Genomic DNA, 20079 nt, shown 5'->3' on the forward strand with positions numbered 1-20079 from the left:
CAGTGCAAATTTATTTGCATTGCAATCTTAGGGACATTCTGCATACCCCTGTCTTTCCTGAGGATAATACTGTTAACTAAATTTGGACTTGTCATTCATTTGGAAAGTTCTCTACCAAGTAGGCTTATGTGCAGTATTAGCAAAATCAGATTTTCTCAAATTCTTCCACCCAGAAGAAATGTTTTAAGTTTATTTGGAATGATGCCGTTGCCCTAGATCCATTTAACTCGTCTAAATTCAGAATGACTTGGCGTATTGTGGTATTATAGGGGGAATTTCTAACAACCTAGAGGTTCAAAGGAGGATTTGATCTTTCTTTTTTTTTTTTATTGGTAAAAGCTATTTACCGAAAGTAACAAATTGGTAGATGAGTAGTAAAATTAGTCAGGCCCTGTGAGATGTACGAGTGTTGTTAAAACAAATTGTGGTAATTAATAGCTTTATGATAATATTAATTGGACCAAGTGGTATTAATTTCAATCCAAATTATTTTTTATTTACATGTTGTTTGATAAATTTGTACTCATTTTTATTCTTTATTTCTATTATATTTTATTAATTTAGGCCACGCTGAACCCTATCCATCTTAACATTATTCTTGGGTTATGTATTAGTTTAACAAATATAAAATATAAAGATAATCTTAAAGGGACTAGGGAGAGGGAGACTTACTTTTTATTAAGTTAAATTAGAAAAAAAAACAGTTTTTATTGATTTTAATTAAATGATTCTGTTGATATGTAAAAAAAAAAAAAAAGGAAAGAGAGAGAAGACAAACCAACTAGAGGAAGTTACTGGGCCCACAGGCGTTGGCCCGTTACACTACATTAATAGGTCATGGGCTTAAGCCTCGAATTTTCAGTGCAATGCTCTTAAAAAAAAAATCCTAAATTTAAATCTGCCATTTGGTGAACAGATTGAACAAATCTTTGATTAGGATTTAGTGAATCTCATTTAAAAGGCCACCATCAACTTTAAAAGCTTAATTAATCCACCAGAAAAAGGAAATTTATGGCTGGTCAATGGGCTAAATGATGCATGGGCCCAGCCCATTTGCCAAGTGGCATGTTAAATTTAATCTATGGATTTAATTACATTTAAATGGGAATCAAAGATTGACCACCGAATTGTAAATTTAATGGGGCCAGTGCATCATAATGAATCATAGAAGAAAAGGGAATGTTGGTTGGATATCTTGACCGACCACATGTGGGCTAGTATTTGCTAAATGGCTACCAATTATAATTGATCATGACCCCAATGAGCCTATTGGGGTGAAAATTGTCATTAAAAAGAAATTGAAGATTGTCTTGGTAAATTACAATAGGTTTCGATAAATGAAGGCAATTCGAATGTGAGGTTGGGCGGGCTCCTCAAGTGAGGTCACCCATTATAAAAAGGAGAGGAGAGTAGTGAGACTCTCTCTTAGAGAGGTGATCGGGAGGATGAAGAGAACTGGTTCGTCTATAAAGAATAAAAGATAAAAAAAAAATAATAAGAGAAGGAAGTGAGAAGACAAAAGAATTTGGAAGAAGTCTAGCTTATGTGTCGAATTTGAATTGTTGAAGTTGTAAATTAAATGTTGTTAACCATGTGCATATTGATAGGTTTTCAACTAAAACCATTCTCTCCTCTTCGGCTTTCTCTAGCAATTCCCAACCAGAAAGAAATTTGACTTCTTAATCGTAGAAGCTTCAAAACTGCTGCAGTCCCGTGTCATGCGAATTGAAAAATTTGATCCTTTGAGTTTCTGTACTCAAAGAAAGATCCCATCAAATTACTACAAACAATAAATCTTCTATTAAATTGTTGTAGTCAAGAAGACCTTCGTCGAATCATCACAAGAGACCTCCTACCATTAAGGTCGTCAAGCTTTACAGATCGTGTCCGTGACAAGCTACAAATGCAAGTTCAGTCATGTTCGTGACAAGAGAATCAGAGGGTATTCTTAAAAAAAATGAGTTTGTATCCTAATTACATTTTTGCAAAAAAAAATTAAATTAAATTTCTTTGAATTTGTACGCATTAATTTTTTATGCTCCAAATTTAGCATAAAATTTGTGTCGATAAATTTCTGGCATACTCGGTGGGACATCTCTTTCCTCTCACTTTTCAAGTCAATACATCAAGTTTGTTTTTCACAAACAGTTTGGACGCATGGCTCCAAAGTGAACAATTTCAAGTGTCGTCTGGAACTAGAAAATTGCCACATATAGCTCAAGCTCGTCAAACAACGACATCCATCTAGGGGCCTTCACACCCACCATGGTTTACCCCGCAAGTAAACCCTCCCCGAGAGGAATTGGTAGAACATACTAACATATGGGATGCCCAACATGCTTTGATTGCCTCCCTCTCAATACAACAACTCCAAAACATGATAGATGACACGATACATGCTCAGTATGGAGGTGTCTGACAATCATCCTTAGTGTATAGTAAGCCATATATTGAACGCATTGATCATATGCTTATTCCATTAGGGTACCAACCCCCGAAATTTCAACGATTTGATGGGAAAGGTAACCCTAGGCAACATATTGTGTACTTTGTAGAGACATGCAACAACATCGGAATTTTCAATCATTTAATGGTAAAGAAATTCATACGATTTCTATGAGGAAATGCTTTTGATTGGTACACCAACCTCCCTTTGGGATCAATTGATCATTGATATCAATTAGAAAGAGAGTTCTTTGATCACTTCTACAGTACTCGACGTACTGTGAACATGTACGAACTCACTACCACAAAACAGAGAAAAGATGAACCAGTCGTTGATTATATTGACAAGTGGAAAAATCTCTACCTCAATTGTTGAGACAAGCTCTCAGAAGCTTCAGCTATTGATACTTGTATCCAAAGCATGCGTTGGGGTTTACATTACATCCTCAAGGGAATAAAACCCCGAACATTTGAGAAATTGGCCACCTGCACCCATGACATGGAACTTAGCTTCGCTACCTTCGGAGAACATCACTTGGATGATTTCTAAAGGGAAAAGAAAAAATATATATAGTGAAAATGATATGAAACTGTCTAGGCCGGTGCAAGTTCTAGCAACCTCTCTCAAGGTTATTGGGAAGAAAAAAAGCAAGAAAAAAATTAAATCAAATATTCAGCAATAGAAAGAAAATCCAAAGCTCACTCTTAAGGAATTAGAAATGAAGGTGTATCCATTCTCCCTAACTTAGATGTCCCATAAATGTTGGATGCCCTTCTAGCCGAAAAGCTTATAGAGCTTCCTAATAGTAAACGCCCAAAAGAAGAAGGGAAAATTGATCATCCAAAATATTGTCGTTACTATCAGGTAATTAGCCACCCAATCGAAAAATGTTTTGTCCTCAAAGACAAGATAATGCAATTAGCCGAATCAGGAGTGATCGAATTAGATCAAAGTGAGGACATAGCAACCACCAACATGACAACCATTACATTTGGATCCTTTGAACCTAAAGCTCTCTAGTTCCCTCATCGTCTTGTCATCTATGAACTTGCACCGAGGGCATCACTAAATCAAACACAAATCCCTAGTGACCCTTCTACTTATTGCCATACACTAGGGGCAGTATTAAATCGAGAACAAGCACAGGCCTTAAGTCCCAAGGAAATTCCTTTACCCCAATCCACCATGTCACTCTCAAAGGATGATTGAACCATAATTATACATCAGGAGTGTCATGTGACACACCAATCCACTCTACCTTGTGGACAATCAAATCAAATTAAAATGAATGTTCGATCATAGAAACTCCCCGAAAGCAAGAAAAGACAAGGCAAGAACATTGCTATCCAACCATCGAGAGTGGTAACCACTGAAGTTTTGAAACAAGTCCCTCGACTTCTAATTACTCTACAAGAGTACATAAAAATGAATTCTAGCTATGCATACAATCACATGTTACACGAAAAGAAAATGAGTCAAAATTCGCTCTCGAATATGAGCCTAAACTATCTATGCTCCTAGATATGTGCTTAAACTATCTATTAGGAAAAGAAACTCACTCAATTCGCTCCTGGATATGAGCTTAAACTATCTGTGATCTCAGATACGAGCCTAAACTGTCTATTAGAAAAAAAAAACTAATTCAAATACACTTCTAGATATGAGCATAAACTATTTACAAGACTCATGAGTATGAGTATAAACTATTCAACTTCCAAAATAACTCAAAGTGTGGTCCCAAATACAAGCCTAAACTATCTATTATAAAAAAAAAAAAAACACTAAAATATGCTCCTGGATATGAGACTAAACTATTTGTGCTCCCAGATATGAGCATGAACTGTTTGCAAGACTCCTGAGTATGAGTATAAATTATTCAATTTCTAAATTCAAAATGTGCTCCCAGATATGAGCCTAAACTGTCTATTAGAAAAAAAAATCACTCAATTCACTCCTATGAATGAGAATAAACTATCTATAAGACTCCCAAGTATGAGTATAAACTACTTAGTTTCCTAAACAACTCAAAATAAGCTCCCGGATATAGGCATAAACTGTCTACAAGACTCTTGAGTATGGGTATAAACTATTCAACTTCTAAAGTAACTCAAAATTTGCTCCAGATATGAGCCTAATCTGTCTATAAGACTCAAGGGCATGAGTATAAGCTGCTTTACACCCTATAAACCAAAATTATCTATGCTCCCATATACGAGCATAAACTGTCTACAAGACTCCTGAGTATGAGTATAAATTATTCAACTTCTAAAGTAACTCAAAGTTTGCTCATAGATGAGTATAAACTGTCTACGAGACTCTTGAGTATGAGTATAAACAATTCAATTTCTAAAGTAACACAAAGTGCTCCTAGATACGAGCAAAAATTTTCTACAAGACTCTCGAGTATGAGTATAAACTATTCAACTTCCAAAATAACTCAAATTGAACTTCCGGACATGAGCCTAAATTATTCACAAAGTGCTCCTGGATAAGAGTCTAAACTATCTACAAAGCCCCAAATCGGAAGTACAAATCACTTTATGAACTACGTTATAACTTGATCTCTCTAAGGGGTACGTAGGCAATTTGAAATGGTTTAGTCACAAAATAAATTATTTATATCATTCTTGGCCCGCATGAGTATAAACTACGAACGACCAAATCAAGTAAAAAAAACACTCATGTATTACTCCTGGCCCGCACGAGTATAAACTATGAATAGCCAAAACAAATTAAAAAAAATCTACTCGTGACCTGCAAGAGTATGAACTACTGGTGGTACAAAAAAAGAAAAAAAAAAAGAAGATTCTCTACTCCTAGCTTGTAAGAGTGTAAACTTTGCAAGTCGATGGTTGCATTGCCAATTATAATAACAACCACCAACTTGGGGGGCATTTGTTAATATGTAAAAAAAAAAAGAATGAGAGAGAGAGAGAGGTCATGGGCTTAAGCCTCAAATTTTCTGTGCAATGCTTTAAAAAAAAAATCCTAGATTTAAATCTATCATTTGGTGGACATATTGGACAAATATTTGATTAAGATTTAGTGAATCCCATTTAAAAGGCAACCAACAGCTTTCAAGGCTTAATTGGTTGGTCAATGGGCTAAATGATGCATGGGCCCAGCACCTTCGCCAAGTGGCATGTTAGGGCCTGTTTGAATTAACTTAAGTGCATCATAATGAATTAGAGAAGAAAAGGAAATGTTGGTTGGAAATCTTGACCAATCACATGTGGGCTAGTTTCTTACTAAATGGCTTCCAATTATAATTGATCATGATCCAATCAATCTAGTGGGCCCATTGGGGTGACAATAATTGTCAGTTGCCATTAAAAAGAAATTGAAGATTGTCTTGTTAAATTACAATAGGTTTTCATAAATGAAGGCAATTCGAATGTGAGGTTGGGTAGGCTCTTCAAGTGAGGCCACCCATTATAAAAAGGAGAGGAGAGTAGTGAGACTCTCTCTCGGAGACGTGACCGGGAGGATGAAGAGAACTAGTTCGTCTACAAAGAAGAGAAGAAAAAATAATAATAAGAGAAGGAAGCGAGAAGATAGAAGAATTTGGAAGAAGTCTAGCTCATGTGCCGAAGTTGAACTGTTGAAGTTTCAAATAAAATGTTGTTAGCCATGTGCATGTTGAGAGATTTTCAACTAAAACCATTTTCTCCACTTCGTCTTTTTCCAACAATTCCCAACCAGAAATTCGACTTCTCAACCGTAGAAGCTTCAAAACTGCTGCAGTCCTATATCACACGAATCAAAGAATTTGGTCATTTGAGTTGCTGTATTCAAATAAAGATCCCATCAAATTACTACAAATAATAAATCTTCTATTAAATTGTTGTAGTCAATAAGACCTTCACCAAATCATCACAAGGGACCTCCTACCATTAAAGTCGTCAAGCTTTACGGGTCGTATCTGTGACAAGCTACAAATGCAAGTTCAGTCATGTTTATGACAAGAGAATCAGAGGGTATTTAAAAAAAAAAAAAGAGTTTGTATCCCAATTAAATTTGTGCAAAAAAATTAAATTAAATTTCTTCGAATTTGTCCGCATTAATTTTTTTGTACTCCAAATTTAGCATGAAATTTGTGTCAACAGATTCTTTTGTTAATTTGCATAAATTTTAACTAATAAAATGTTGTTTTCTAGACTATATTCAAAGTAAGTTAATAAAACTAGATTGTTTAATTTATTTTAATTAATAAGCTATTCATATAAACTAAGTATCCCCTAAACCCATAAACCCCCCAACCTTAGTGTAAGTGGGACTCAATCCCAAGGTGGCGTTTAATTGCACTTTTCAGGCATCTAAGGTCTAAATTAGTTGCTTTTTTTGGTATTTCCTCTTAATATTATATTTGAAATCCATTTTTAGATCTTAATTCATAAGAGGTGGGGCAGGTGCTTAATGTGCTCAAATGGTTTTTAGATGTGTGTAAAAGACATTACTGTCATCAAAGATATTTAAAATGACATTGTTTGTCCTCCATATAAAACTAAAAAATTAGGTCATTCGACCCTCTATGCGAATTGAAGAAGCTCCATCGTCGTTTCTATATCTTCGAACCCTCTTTGTGACCTGAGCAAGCTCCACTGCCATTTCTATATCTTTGAACCCTCTCCATGACTTGAACAACCTCTACCGACATGAAGCTCTCTTCAAACACTCTCTACAACCTGAACAAGCTCCGCTGGCATGAAGCTCTTTTCAAACAGTCTCTACGACCTAAACTAGCTCCATCGCCATCAAGCTCTCTCACATGTATGGTTTCTTGCCTCAATTTCTCTCCATGACTTTAGCTTTATTTTGCTTCGATTTCTCTCCATTCTAGTGTGCACACAATGTTTGAGTTATGTTTGAAATATCTCTCCGAGAATGGTGATTTTAGGATTTCTGGCATTTGTTCTTTATTTTTTGGGGTTTTGTTTTTATCCCCTTCTATTAGCAACAAGATCAAAAGAATTTATTGGATAAAAAAAATAGAGTTAAATGCCAATTATTAATTAGTAATCATTAATTTTTATGGATTATTTTAATTTTTATTAAATTTAAATCATTTTATTATTTTTAATAGTGAGTAATTATTTTTATTAATCTAATTATGTTATTTATTATTTATTAATTATTTTTTGTAATTATTATAAACTATTATGTATTTAATGATTTTTATTCATGTTAGTTCAATATTATTAATTATTAATTAGTAACCATTACTTTTTATTAAATTTTAATCATTTTATTATTTTTTTTATTAATTTAATTACGTTATTTACTATTTATTAAATATTTTTCGTAATTATTATAAATTATTATGTATCTAATTATTTTTTTACTCGTGTTAGCTCAATATTATTGATTATTAATTAGTAACCATTGATTTTTATTGATTATTTTATTTTTCTTAATTTTAATCATTTTATTATTTTTTAATAGTGAGTAATTATTTTTTATTACTTTAATTGTGTTATTTATTAATTATTAATTATTTTTCATAATTATTATATATTTTATTAATTTTTTATTTGATTTCAATGTTATTTTCAATTTGATAAATTATTTTATATGAAATATCACAAATTGAGCTCAAATTTACCAAATAGTCTATTTTAGGGGTAAAATAGTAAAATCAGGGTATTTCAGCTGGTAAAGGTTTGATCCAACACAAACATGCTTAAATATTCAGGGCCTCTATAAAGTAGAAAAGCATCAATGATCGTGTAAAGTAAGTTGATGGTTTCTAGTTTTCCTTTATTTATACATTTCTATTACTTTTTTGTTTTCATTTTTTCTTAATAAATATTAATTTTTAAAAAAAATCTTATTTTGTAAGTTTTTTCGTTAATTAACAAAATTGTTAATCTTTTTTCTTCTGTTATCTTCCCTTGTTTTATGATTTTTTGATATTTTTATAATTAACAAAAATATTTTTATTTAAAATTTCTCTTATTTGCTATTTTTAATTTTCATAATTGCATAACTGGGTCAAACTAATCAAACAAGATCAGTTCAGTTTAGTATGAAGAAGCTAGCAGGTTAGATGAATTTTAGGTATTCAAATAACCCGATCCATGAACTCCATCTTCTTGATGTGTAGTGATTTTTGAGCCCCTAATTCATTTCTTCATCCCCTGTAAATTGGCAAAGCTGGGTAACAACCTAACCCATTTGATCTACCACTCAATGTTTCCAAAACTTAATTTCATCGTAATGGAGCTATAACACAAAGGAGACCATTCATGTTCATAAAAAAATTAGAAAATTAGCTGTGAAATTTTACATAACTTATAGAAATAAATTTGGAAGGCCAAAAATTTATATAATTTACATAATTCATAAAAATTAGAAAATTAGCTGTGCAAATTTCCAAAATTTTTAACCTTTTTTGAAAATAACAAAAATAAGTATTCAAAAATTAATTAACAGTGAAACTATTATTTTAACAAAAATGTGTTAATTTATAGTGTTTCTAATATTTATTTTCAAGAGATGTTTTCTAAAAAATTATATAGCATATTTGGAAGACCAAACCAGATCAATCAAGATTTTTTCTAATTGGTAACTAAAAATTTATATTTCCTTGACTCGTCTGTTCGCCAAATTTTAGCATCAATACAAATAGTGCTGTGTGGAGTCTAAAATGTAGATTTTATAATGAAAATTTTAAATATTATTTGTAATTATAAATTTTTTAATTTATCATTAAATTTTATCACTTTACTTTTATTATATGTCATATTGTATTATCTTTTTTTTTAAAGGTAAGGTAAAATTGATTGCCTTCAAAACAAAATTAAAGAAAAAGTATGCATACAAAGCCTAACAAAAGTATCATGCAAGATTACAAACCAAAAGGAACAAGAGCCCAAAGAAAGCCCAACAGGTTCGAAGACTACAAAACAAGACCAAAATCAAAAAGCTAACAAAGAACCAAAATGCCACCACCCTCCTTTGGTACCAACACGCCAGAGCAAGATTCGCTTATTAACAATTGCATCGGTCGCTGGCTACTGACCTCAAAAGCATGATCAACGTTGTATGTGCCTTTGTCTCTTAGGTAACCACCCGAAGCCTCAAGTCTCTCGGGATTTGTGGACCACCTCTAATGGCTTTAAAACAAAAAGGACTCAAAGATTGCACCTTGATTGCTTCAATTGCAGAGTCAAAAAGAGGATGAAACGCCTACCAGCAAGATGTCTAATCACTGGTTTCAATTGACACCTCTAGGTCTTAACACTCCAAACTTCAAATTTGAAATTTCTTCAGGTGCCTCTCCGCCAAGCCCTTGTCTGCAACGACCACATGGATTGCACTCTGAATTACCTTGACAAACATGAGGAATTAAATGCATGTATTTGAAAAGTGGAAAGAGAGAGAGAGAAATAGATTGAGAGAAATAGGGAGCGAAAGAGAAGTTAGAATTAGATGGTTTATTGGGCATGTGAGATAAATTAGGAAATGTTTTAGGAGGAAGTGTTAGGCGGGGAAGATAGTTTAGGAGAGAAGATTATTTAGGTGATTGAAAAATTATGAGGCAAAGAGTGAGAAATTTTAGGAAGATTTCTATGATTTACGATCCATTTGGTTCATAGTCGGAATTGGAATCGAAATGGTCCATTCTCATAATCTGTTTGGTTCAGATAGGAATGAGAATTAAAATCAGTAGGAATGGGATTTCATTCCCAAGGGAGGGGCAGGGAATGGCCATTCCCTCAAATGGGGAATGCCATTCCACCAGGAATGGGAATGGGATTCCAATTTTGCCCAACCAAATAATTGGAATCGGAATAGCCCATTCCGATTCCGATTCTAGACCCCTATTCCTTCAAACCAAACAGACCCTTAGATTTTTAAGACTTGAATTGTTGAGAGGAATGATGGCATGGCCTAATAAGATTGGCTAAACATCCTGGGAAGGGAAAAAGGAGGAAGAATCTATATACATTCTAAAGTAGTTGAGGCCACGTCCTACGTTAGATGGCCTCTCCTTTTCTCCCTTACCTCAATCGTGAGCTCTCAACTCCTCTTTGCTTTAGCGTTCCTTGCTCTCTCAAAAAGCCATCTCAGCAATCTCCTATCCCTCTCTCATATCGACATCTTATCAGCATGACCAACCTACTTCAAAGTTCATAACTCTTAATCATGATAGCAATCGTGAAAAAGCAGGAAAACAGGGCCAACACATTCAAATAACAGGCATTAAAATCTGTTGTTTGTTTTCAATCTAACATGTTTTCTAAAACATGGGAGCATCTTACTTCCAGACTCGGTTCTTTAAAAACCACTGACTCAAATGAGTCGGTTTTGCCATAAACAGTAACCTTCAACATTGTTCCGACAAGAGACCTGCTTTTTTGCAATCAAAACCACCTTTTTTTTTCCTCAAAAATAAGGGAGAATCATACTCTCATCACTTTAAGGCCCGGTTCACTTTTCAGTAAGTTACTTACCTAGGTAAATGCAGTTATCTGGGTAAATTTTTCATGGGAAACACTTAACCGGGTAAGTGCATTTACCCATGTTTATTTATTTCTCATGCAAATAAGGCAATGACCATTTTAGTCATAAAAATCCATTATTAAAAGGGGCATTTTTGTTCTATTTAATTATTGGCAACTTTCCCCCTAGGTGGGAAAATTATTTATCCACTTAGGAGGGTAAGTGATACCTAGAAAAATAAATTTTTCCCTACTCCCTGTTCCCCACATAAATCTAAAAAAAGAACATAGGATTTTTGGTCAATATGAGTCAAAATCTCATTGACCAATTTCCCCCCTCTCAAAATCCAAAAAAAAAAGAACACCCCTTGATATCACTAACCATTGGCATCCGAATGGGTTGATTTAATGGTCGTCAGCATAGTTTCTGCAACCAATTATTGTTCTCATGTAGGAAAAATCCCACAAAAAGGCACCCTGTTTTGCTACTATGGTCAATGCGTCAAACGACAACAATAGTGAAAACAGGTTAAGAAGACATTGATTCCGAGTCGAATTCTAGTTATTCTCGGATCTAACCTACTTCTTACATGTTATTTGTAATGCCTATTTATTAATTTATAATATATATAAATATATGTATAGTGTATACTGGTCAGTCGATTAACCATGAAATTTTTATATTAATTAACCAAAATTGAGCTACTACCTTTATTTTTTTTTCAAAAATACCAAATTAAAATGAACCGATCGGTTCGGTTAACCAAAATTTTGGTTTGGGTTTCTGTTGGTTTTTTGTTCAGTTTGACTCGATTAATGCCTACATACATAGGCTATGTATCAATAGAAGAAGCAGAGAGGTGTTAAGATGTGCAGTGCCAGTGGCACCCGAAAGTGTCGTAAGCCTGTTGGTCATTTTTATAAAGAGCCATGTGCGTGGTGAGACAACCATCATTTGAGCAAGAGAATATCAATCGTTGGTTTTGAAGAAAGGAATGATTCTGTGTATTTTATAAACTGGATAAAAATGGGCATGCAAGGCCATATGGGCCACTGAACCACAGGTTGTTACCATCATGAGCCGAAACCAGAGTGGGAACTGGGGAGTGCGTGGAGATTGCGTTGTACACACTCATCGTAGTTTAGAGGCTTTAGAAAGGTGGGAAGTAAAGGAAGAAAACACAGATAAATCTGATTTTGAATCCTCTATCCGTTGGTGGCCGTTGTCGAGGCCTCGTCTCGTGGAACTCTTTTTATTCCCTCTTTTTTTATTTCTCTTTGCTTGGGTCCTTTGCTAATCTCTACGGTCTAGACTGTTTCTTGCTTTCCCTCTCATGCATACTCTCTTCTTTTGAGAAGACACACACCTCGATCTTCGCCTCTGAATTGTATGGATTTATAATATAAGATCCATTTTTTTTGTTGTTATTGTCGGGAGAGGGTGAAAAGCAAATCAAAACAAAATGATGGGTTTCTGATCTTGGTTTTAGGCATCGTCTTCCTGTCAGCGGTGGTATTTTGTCAATTTCCAAAACTCGAAAGAGCCTTTCCGATGGACCAGAGAGTTGAGCTGAGTGAGTTTAGAGCTTGTGACAGGGTAAGGCACGACCGAATCTTGTAGGGTGGGATTGTCGATTTTTTTGTCGAGAGTACCTACAATCTTTACACCATCGGGTAATTTTGTCTGTTTCTCTTTTTTTTTTGTCCTTGTTGATTTTAAGCTCTGGGTTCAATTGAGGAGGTGTTTGGCTTCCGGGTTTTGTTTATGTTATTTTACCTACTCATTATTTTATAATTTATATTGATGGGTTTTTTATATTCCTTGTTTCTTTATGGTTTTCCTTTTCTTTGTTTAATGGGTTCTGGATTTGATGACTCTTATGTTCTGAGGTTCTTTAGTTTGTAAATTGACAACTATGCGGATCTATACTCTTCTTTCTCTTTTGATGCTTTTGATGTAGTTCATAGATGGGTTTTTGAAGATGTTGATTCTTCTTCTCTATTTGTTTATCTTCCTTGGCTTTTGATCTCTTTAAAACTCTACTGGGTTGGAATTTATTGTAATGGTTTTCACACATTTCTTTTTTCCTTTGAACCAGAATCTATTTTATAAGAGCGAAATTTGGGACTCCTCCAAAAGAATTCTATGTTCAAATTGACATCGGAAGTGATGTCTTGTCGATCACCTGCAATGCCTACAGTGGTTGTCCCAAATATTATGACATGAATTTAAAATTTTCTTTCTTTTTTCCACCTCCATCCTCTTCTTTCATTTCCAATGACATTTTTGCAGATGTAATCCTTACCAAGACTATTACATTTTTGCAGATTGCTTTGAATTTCTTTGATGATGCTGCCTCATCCACATCTTCTCTATTATCTTGCTAAGATGAAATATGTAATTTGGCAGTTCAAACTTTAGATGGTGGCTGCACTACTCGGAATTCCCATAGTGATTACTCCTTTCAATATGGTGATGTAAGTGGGACATCAGGTTATTATTGTACAAGATATGTTATCATTTGACACAGCTCTCGGGAAGTATTTGGTTGCAAACTCTTCAGCTACCATAATTTTTTGGTAGGCATTATGTGTCAAATATGTTCTTTTAATGACTTGGGTAGTGGGTATAATATTATGTTTCTTGGAACTTACATGATAGAGATTTGTCCTTGAGATAGATGTAGAAACAGAGCCATTGATGGGACTTTTGGGTTTGGGAAGCATGAACTGTTTGTCATTTCACAATTGTCCTCATGAGGAGTTGCACCAAAGTTGTTTGCTCATTGCCTAATAGGAGTTAATAGTGGTGGAGGTATATTGGTTTTTGGTGGGATTGTGGAGCCAAATATTGTCTATAGTCATCTTGTTCCAAATCAGTACGTCCTCTTCTTGAGGCCATAATTTTTTTATTTGCCATTCATCTTTTCATGTAGCCTAATCATTACAGTCTCCTTTCCGATCTCAAGCTTGTTTTTGGATTATTAGTACCATAAAAAGTTGTGAAAGAACATATTGGAAACACCTATGTTTTTTTTTTTATCTACAAAATGCATTTTTCTTTATTCTCGAACGCATTTATAAATTTTAGTGGTTGGATGTTGTTAATTCAATAAATAGATATTTGTTTTAATTCTTAAAAATATGGAGCTTGTCCACTTGCACTGCCTTTGGAAGTCTTTGCTTCAAGGAGAGAAAAGAAATTATAACCATAGTAGTCAATGATCTTTACTTACCTATAGAACTATCTGGTTAAAACTTGTTTGTTTCATTTGATTTTGTTTCATTTATATCATTACTCTGCGTTTATCATCTGGACCTTTATATTAGTTTGGTTAATGATTGTTTTCTTCCTTAAAGTTTGTTCAGTTGACTCAAACAAGTTTTTGATCACCATCTTATTCTACTTTCCCCTCAATTTTGCACTTGTTGAAGCTACTCCTAGATTTCCACAAGTATGCTTATTTCTAATCCTATCTTTTCTAGTTTTTCCATTTAACAATTTCAACATTCATATTTACTTCCATGCCTAAGTGGTACTCCCCAATCACTCAACATTTTAGATGAACTAATTCTATGGGAAATATACTCCTCAATCTCTCCCTTGTTATGAATTATTGAACCAAAGTAACAGAAGAAATTATAGTTTTGGATGAACTAATTCTATGGGAAATATCCTCAATCTATCCCTAGTTATGAATTATTGAACCATGGTAACAGAAGCCATATCTTGGACTCCAATACTAATATTACACTTTTTTCTCACAATAGCTATAAATTCACTCTAGTTTTGTAAAATCCATGGAATTTCCTCTTTGACATATTTAATCACACATCCATGACTATGTGTCCATCTTTGTTGAAGTCTCATTATGATTAAAAACTTTGATGTCTCTCCCCTATGTGTTTAACACTGGTCATTGTGCCATATCATTTCTTTCCCAAAACATGCCATATCATTTCTTCATGTATAAATATAAGTTTATCTTAAAGCATTCATACATCTTTTATTTTGCACAAAGTATCCTATTATAGATGAAAATTATTGTGTTCTAAACATCCAATGCTAGACAAATTTGTTATTTTAGATAATCATCTCTTTTTCAGCTTCATCGCTACCATTGTTTATGTGCATGAGAAAAATCAAATTTGATTCATTTTAATTATGATTCTGCATTGTGTTTGAATTTCTTTTGTCTCAAAACTTTCAGGCCTGATTTATTTATCTATATAGAATTGCTGTGAATGGACAACTGCTCATTGATCCAATAGTGTTTGCTACTTCAAGCAATAGGGGAACCATAATTGATTCTGGTACAACTTTGGCATACCTTGCAGTTGGAGTAGACGCATATGATCCATTTGTCAATGCGTTTTTTTTTAACAATTTAATTGATGTGAAACACTTTGTAGCAGACTATGGAAAGGATTATAAACCCACACCTTTTATTTGTTAAAGATTGAAGTTAACCAACTGACTACTTAGTTTTCATTGTTGGGGAAGGAAACTGGTGAAACAAATTATATTCAAGATCTTTAAATTTCATTTCTTCCATTTTTCTTTTGTGCAGATAAATAATGTTGTTTCACAATCTTCTCATTCAACTTTAAGCTTTGCTAGTAGTGCATCCATGATCTTATGTCAAGTGCATGAAGTATTGTTATTATTGCCACCAAAAGGTTTCAATTCAAATTTTTAACATTTCTCCCGGGATAGGGCAAGAATTTTGGTGCATTGGATTCCAAAGAGTTTAGGACCAAGGGATGACCATTTTAGGAGGCTTGAATCCTGACTTAAGTGTTTCTCCATTGTATGCTCTAGTCCTAAATGTAGTGAATGAGTACTGGTTAGATGCTAGCCTTTGCATTTATGTCATGTGTGTGGTATCTTTGTGGTTTCTAAGATACACTATAAACATATGTTTATATTTAGATATGTAAATATGTTATGTATATATTTTTATACATGCATAGACATGTATGCATTTGTATCATTTTCATGAAGTTCACTCTAAAAAGGTTTTATTGATAATTACGATGTATACATGAAAGCATTATTCTGCTTAAATTAATCACCCGTTAAATTATTATTCTTGATGACATGTAAAACTAAGAAATTAAATATATTTAACAAAATAAGGAAGTTCTTATATATGTTAATTAGGGATGCCAATGGGTTGGGTTAAATGGTAAACCCGACGTATAGGGTTGGGTTAGGGTCAGGTGTATTTGGCTTTAGGTCTGGTTAGGATTTTGATTCTTTGCCTCAAGTTGGGTTCGAGTTCGGACTGGCCCACTCTGCTGGGTCATGACACCTACATATATACCAAGTATTCTTGCAGTTTTTTGACTTCTAACTATATAGACTTAAACTTTATGTTTTATTTACATGTTGATTTGATTTTCTTCTTGTTTTAAATGCAAGAAGTAACACATTAGAATCTATAAAACAACTTCCTAACTTAAATTAATGTATTTTATGTCTTCAAATGTGTTAAAAAATACATTTGAAATGCTACGGGTTGAGTTAGGTCAGAGTTGGGTTAAACCCTATAGGGTCAGGTTGGGTTGCAATGCTCGAGAGTTGGGTTAGGGTTGAGGAAAGACTATGCTGAACCTCATCGGTTGACACCCCTAATGTTAACGGTCAACATTGCTCTTGTGGACTATATTCCATGATATTGTAAGGACCAATTATTGTGATTTGCATAATTGCATCTCAAACTACTTAAGATAGGCAATAATTGGGATTTCCCTGCAAACAATGTAGAGAGTGCACATATGACATATCTAAAGAGGCCATTATCCAATGGTGGCCCTTGCTATCTAGGATCTTGGGAGGGGTAGACTAGTTAGTGCTAACTCCTAACCTTTAGCATTTTCTTTTCCAAAAGTGGTTGTTCTTACTATCACTATATGAGAGTGCACATATCTCTCATCTAGAAATAGTATAAAGGGAACTTTTCAAGCAATTTATTTTTATCCAACCCATGCCTAACACTTCATTGTAAGAAGTTGTTTATTAGATATGGTTGTTGCATAACTTATGCTCACTTTCTAAAGGTTTTGGGAACTAAGCTTCTATGCAATGGATAAATAGTGGAGATATTTTAATATTGTTTACATTGCAAATGCATTTATGAAATTCTTCTTTGTTATTTCTCTTTATTGGATATAGTGTCATGCCCTAATTTATTGCAATGTATTTAGGAGTTCGTGTACACATATTACATTTGAAAATGAGTTCAATAATGACATTTTGTGTAACCAAGAAAGTGGAGAATTACCAACAAACCACAAATCATGAAATACAAAATTAGGAAAAATAAAAACTCAGTTATATTTAACATTTATATACCCTCTGAGAACTAAAATTTAAGAGATCAATGACGGGTGACACAAGAAGAACTAGGAGTAGACCAAAAAGGACATAGGGTATTAGTATTAAGAAATGATTTAGGCACTAATAATTTAAGAGTGGATATGGCTTTGAATTGAATGGATTCGTGAAAAAGGATTCATGTAGCCAACCCCATATAGCTAGGATAAGGCATTAATGATGATGATGATGACATATTAGTGATGACTATTTATAACATAGCCTAGCTTGCCTGGCTTGCGAATTTCTGGACCCAAAAAGCCACATTTCTCCCAGGCCTAGCCCAACTTCGACCTACATTAAGACTTCAAAAAATGAAGATCTGTGATGTTTAGCTATATCAGGATGAATTTGATATTAGTTGTAACCTCATAATGGATTTTCAGCTTGCAGCGATTAATTGTAACCTCATAATGGACTTTGAGTCAAATTTTTTATCCCGATATAATTGATGTGATTGTAGTTCTATAGATTTAGAGTTGTCTTGAGAAATCCTATAGCTTGTCTATGATGTTTGGGCACACATTAGACTTCAATATCTTAATATTTATTATTATTTTATGAATATATAAGTGTTATTTTATTAGTACATTTTTATGACTTTATTAGTTTTTCCAAAATTAATATCTTAGTATTTATCATTAATTTATGAATATTTTATTCATAAGTATTATTTTATTATTATTTTTTATTGTTTATTAATATGCTATTGTTTATTATTTTAAATTTTAATTTAATAAATAATATGTTAGTATTTTATTATTTCTTTAATTATAATATATTAATATTCTATTTATACTTAATTATTACTACAATTATTAATTAAAGAATTAATATACTTGCTTTTTATTATTAATTTATAATTTTTTTATTATTTTATTATTAGTTTATGAATATCTTAGAGATATTTTATTATTGTTTTAATTATTAATATACTCTTATTTTGTTATTATTATTATTATTATCTTATTATTACTTTAGAACATTTTATTATTTAATTATTAATGTTTCTTATTATTTTATGATTGTTTTGGTTAATTGTGTTAATATTTTATTTATATTTTATTATTATATTTAATGATTAATATCTTTTTGTTATTTTTAATTTATTAATATTTTATTAATAGTATATTAATATTTATTGTTAATATATTATTATCATATTGTTAATTGAATAATATTTTATTAATACTAAGATATTGAATTCTAATGTGTGCCCAAACACCATAAACAAGCTGTAGGACATCTCAAGACAATTCTAAATTTACAAATCTGTAATTACATTAGTTATATTAGGATAAAAATTTGAGTAAAAGTTTATTTTGAGGTTACAATTAATAGTTACATGTTGAAGTCAGTTCTGAGGTTACAACTAATATATGATTTATCTTGATAGAGTTAAATCTTACAGATCAACATTTTTTACAGGCTTAATGCAGTTAGGTCAGGCCATGTAGTCCTGGGAGAAATCTTACAGATCAACATTTTGAGGTTACAATTAATAGGCTAGTCCTGGGAGAAACGTGGCTGCCTAGGTCTAGAAATTTGCAAGCCAGGTAGGCCGGGCCAGGTCATCAACAATCATCCCTAATATGCCATCATCATTATCTTCCATGCCTTATCCTATCTATATGGAGTTGGCTACATGAATCCTGTTTCGCCAATCCATTCAATTTAAAGCCCTATCCACTGTTAAAATTTTAGTGCTTAAATCAGTTCTTGCAACTTCTACCCATGTCCTTTTTGTTCTACCCTAGCTCTTCTTGTGTCACCCATCATTGATCTCTTGAATTTTTGGTCTTGGAGGTTGTGTAAATGTGAAGTGTAACTGAATTTTTGTTTTCCTAATTTTGTATTTCATGAATTTTTGTTTGTTCGTAATTTTCCACTTTTTGGTTACATGAAATATCATTATTAAACTTGTTTTCAAACATGATATGTGTAGTGTGTACACAAATTCCTAAATCCATTGCAATAAATCAGGGCATGACACCATATCCAATAGAGAGAAATAGCAAATAAGAATTTCATAAATGCATATGCAATGTAGGGAGCATTTAAAGCTATCTCCACTATTTATCCATAGCATGGAATCTTAGTTGCTAAAACCTTTAGAAAGTGGGCATAAGTTTTGCAACAACTATATCTATAAACAACTTTTCACAATGAAGTGTTTGGCATGGATTGGATGGAAGTAAACAGCTTGAAAAGTTCACACTGAATATTATTTTTGGATGGGAGATATGTGCACTCTCATATCGTGAGAGAGAGAGCTACTGCTTTGTGCAAAAGAAAATGCCAATGGTTAGAAGTTAGGACTATCCAATCTACCCCTCCCAAGACCCTATGTAGCAGGGGCCACGATTGGATAGTGGCCTTTTTACATATACGCACTCTATACATTGTTTGCAGGAAAAGTCCCAACTATTATCCATCTTCAGTAGTTTGAGATACGATTATGCGAATCATAAAAATTAGTCCTTACAACATTATGGAATATGGGCCATGAGAGAAGTGTCAACTGTTAACATATATAAGAACTTGTTTATTTTATCTATAGATAAAAGAATACCTGCAACAATTTATCAAGTTATATCAGGATGATAATTTGATAGAAAGTCCATTCTTAGGTTTAGCTAGTTATTCCAACTCTGGCTTCTCCAACAATCTTTTTTTTTTCATCAGTAATTGTTTTTTTTTTCTTTTTATAATTGTTTCATCAGTAATTGTTTTATCACTAACTTCCTGCATTGTTTCAGATTCTCTAAAATCTTTCTACTTTAGGACATTGGAATTTCATTTTTATGAAA

At 33.0% G+C, this 20079-nt stretch overlaps 1 pseudogene; it reads left to right on the forward strand.

The window, feature by feature from the left end:
* The first annotated feature begins 3205 nt into the window (after positions 1 to 3205).
* Positions 3206 to 15347, forward strand: LOC148854711 (aspartic proteinase 36-like; annotated as a pseudogene).
* The last annotated feature ends 4732 nt before the right edge of the window (positions 15348 to 20079 follow it).

Source organism: Nelumbo lutea, chromosome 4 (assembly GCF_056320005.1).
Source record: "Nelumbo lutea isolate HS-2025 chromosome 4, American lotus-T2T, whole genome shotgun sequence".
NCBI lineage: Eukaryota > Viridiplantae > Streptophyta > Magnoliopsida > Proteales > Nelumbonaceae > Nelumbo > Nelumbo lutea.